Below are 3,237 nucleotides of genomic sequence, written 5' to 3'. Positions count from 1 at the left end.
GAACCACATCAACATTAATCTACCAGAGCTTGTAGTTTTGGTATGTGTACTTAGTTCTTGAGACTCTTTCTTGGTTATGTCTGTGTTTGGATTGTTGCTAAAAAATATAAGAATGGTGGCTTCTGCTCGACAATGTTTCCTTCTATATTTTTGTGTGCTTTCTCTTCTTTGATTCGTTAGCTTCTAAGTAAATTAAATGAAAATAAAAAGTTTACCCATCCTAGCAATTATACATGTTGCTTGCATTGTTGATGACTTTAAATAACTTTAAAAGGGCAACTCATTTTGGTGTTCACTTTTAGGTAACCCTGTTAACAATACTTAACCAATTAAGATTTTTTTGGTGCTCAAATTGTGGAATGATGCTCAATTTAATATTCGCCACATCATCAATACTTGTCACAAAGCCCCACATTTACTCAAAGAAGAAAAAGAGAATTACTAATATTAGTGTAATTAAGTATATAGTCTTATAGAGAAATGAAACCTTCCTATTTTTTTATCTTTGTTCGTGATCGCATCTCCAATACTTGTTTCTCTATCGTTTTGATCCTCCAACAAACTATCACGGTAAATATCTCTCTCTATGGTTTTCTTTTTTTCTTTTTTGTAGACTAAATTCATTATATAGCCGTATTTCGATATTATGTGATTTGTGATAGTATTTTAGTTGGTGTATATACTGTTTGATATAATCTGTGTGATTCGTGAAAGAATTGGTTATATTAAGGACCAGTGATCACGTTTCTGAAGCAACTTTTCTGTAGTTTAATACCTCTTGATCAGATTCATTGTTCAAGTTACCTTAAGAGTTTTCTATTTTAATTTTCTTTGTCTATCGTTTGTTGGTGTAAATGAGTTCAATATTTTTCTTTCTTTTTTGTTTCACAACTCTTTTTTTATTCTTTCTTTTTTCAATGTTTTTCTTTTTTTGCTATAGGTTTGTTTTATATTGATTTTGTTCTATTTTGCGCCATTATTTATGGCTTTGGCGCCTTATAAGGCTTTAGCACCTATTATATGGTTGGGCCCTTAATTATTTAGGGTAGTTTGTTTAAATTTTCACGTTTTTCGGTATTGAATGTATAAGAAAATTTTGACACATTAATATTTTAAAGTTAATAAGTTATGCACTATACAAATTTATTAGTGGGAATAAAAGGATTATTTTGGTTAATGTATGATTTAAAGAATATTTTAAATTGAAATAATGTTTAAGAGGGTTTACTTTAAACGCTAATTCCTATTAGCTATGTTTTGGTTTATATTTTTATAGGAATTTTCAGCATAAAAGGAAAGTGTTTAGAATTTTAGTACTCACATTCTAATATTATACTTAATTAAGTAAATTGAAGAATAAGAATCTTGAGAATAGGGATGTGGAAACACTAATGGTCTAATGAGAATATATTGGTTCAGATATATTTGGGAAGTCAAATTATTATGAAAATTTGGTTTGTTCTCAATATTTTGGGAATGTACCAAAATTATTATATTATTTGTATTTTTACAGAATTTCTGGATGAGTGATATTAGTTTTTTTATGGAAGAAATGGAAGTACAAATTTGATGGATGAGATGCGCCGTTATTTATGACTTTAGTGCCTTTTAAGGTTTTCGCGCATGATTTATGGCTAGTCCCTAATTATTTAGGGTAATTGGTTAAAATTACAAGATATCATGAATTGTAAAAATATTATAAAATTTAATAGGTATATAATTATGAGATTATTTCCTTATTAGTTTATTATAGATAACATAATATTAATTTTGGGTATATAAATTATAAATATGAGTTTATTATAGATAACATAATATGAATTTTGGTATATAAATTATAAATGTGAGATTTTGTAATAAATTGGAGGTAGGGACATTAATTGTGAATTGAGAATACTTTGTTTTATTTTATTTTTTATTTTTGGGAAGATATTGAAATAAATGGGAAGTAAATGCTAATGAAGTATTGAGATTATTGCCTTATTAGTTGTATAGGAAGATACTAATATGAATAGTTTTATAATAATTTGAATGGTATAATAATTAGGAGGTTATCTATTTAAATAATAAATAAGGAAGCATTATGTCATAATACCGAATTGGATTAATTAATATTAATTTAATATTATTAATTAAATGTATGATGAAGTGGTATTAGGAAAATGGTACTTTTGAACGTGAAAAGTGAAATCTTAAGTTTTAAGGATATTAATACAATTTTAGTTTAATTTAGGATGAATAAAGATTATAGATACCGTGTTTTACGCTATAAATAAAATAATAAATAATTTGACTTATTAAGAATTTTGACATGTTTTAGTCTATAAATAAGTAATATTTTTAAGAGATAAAATAAAATAATTAGTATATAATATTTTGAATATTTAAGGAATAATGGGTATTAAAAGGAAAATTTTATTTATGTTTGATTTTAAAAGGGTAAGAGTAAAGAATAGGGATCCTATGAAGGTTATGAAGTAGAATGCTATAATTTAGTTGTTACTAGCCAAAGGGTAATCCCTTTGGCTAGTTCTAGTATTTATAGGGAGATCTAGTTGCTTAGTCTTGGTGGTTGGTTGATTCTCTTCAGTTTGAATAGTTTTCTAATTAAAGTTTTATGCTGTTTTTTGATATTTTTTTCAGGTGGAACTTCAGTATTTATTGAGTTAGGAGGGTTGTTTAAAGATGTTATAGCTTTATTGTCTAAATTTCCGGGGGCAGTTTTGTCCCATGGGGCTCGCTCTAAGATTTTAGCAGCCCATGGTTGGCAAAACATGCTCTGCAGTTAGACGATGAGCTATCCTGGTTCGAGGAGGTTCCAGCGCCGGTGGCGGACGTGGGCGTCGTAAATTCATGAGTGATTTAAATCACTTTGTCAAAAAGAAAAAAAAAAGTATTTGGTCTCATATAATTTAAAAAAAATAGCTTTTAAAAAATATTGCTAATTAATCGTAAGACACCACCTATAAAAAGTATTGGGCACTACTGGTGCCCAATAGCAATGCTCGAAAAATAAAATCTGATGTGCTTAAATTGGTGTGTTCTCTTTGTCCTACTAATTATTTTAGTACACATTATTTATACTTATTTAACATATAATAAATTTGTTAACAAACTCTAAACTAAATTAATACATATAAAATAAGTATAGATGAAACAATTAGTAAAAACAGAAAAGACAAATTAATTTAAGGATAGCAAATTCTTTTTACTTAAAGAAGCCTTTGGACAACCTCA

This window comes from Cannabis sativa, chromosome 5 (genome assembly GCF_029168945.1).
Source record: "Cannabis sativa cultivar Pink pepper isolate KNU-18-1 chromosome 5, ASM2916894v1, whole genome shotgun sequence".
NCBI lineage: Eukaryota > Viridiplantae > Streptophyta > Magnoliopsida > Rosales > Cannabaceae > Cannabis > Cannabis sativa.
This window is presented reverse-complemented; position numbering follows the sequence as displayed.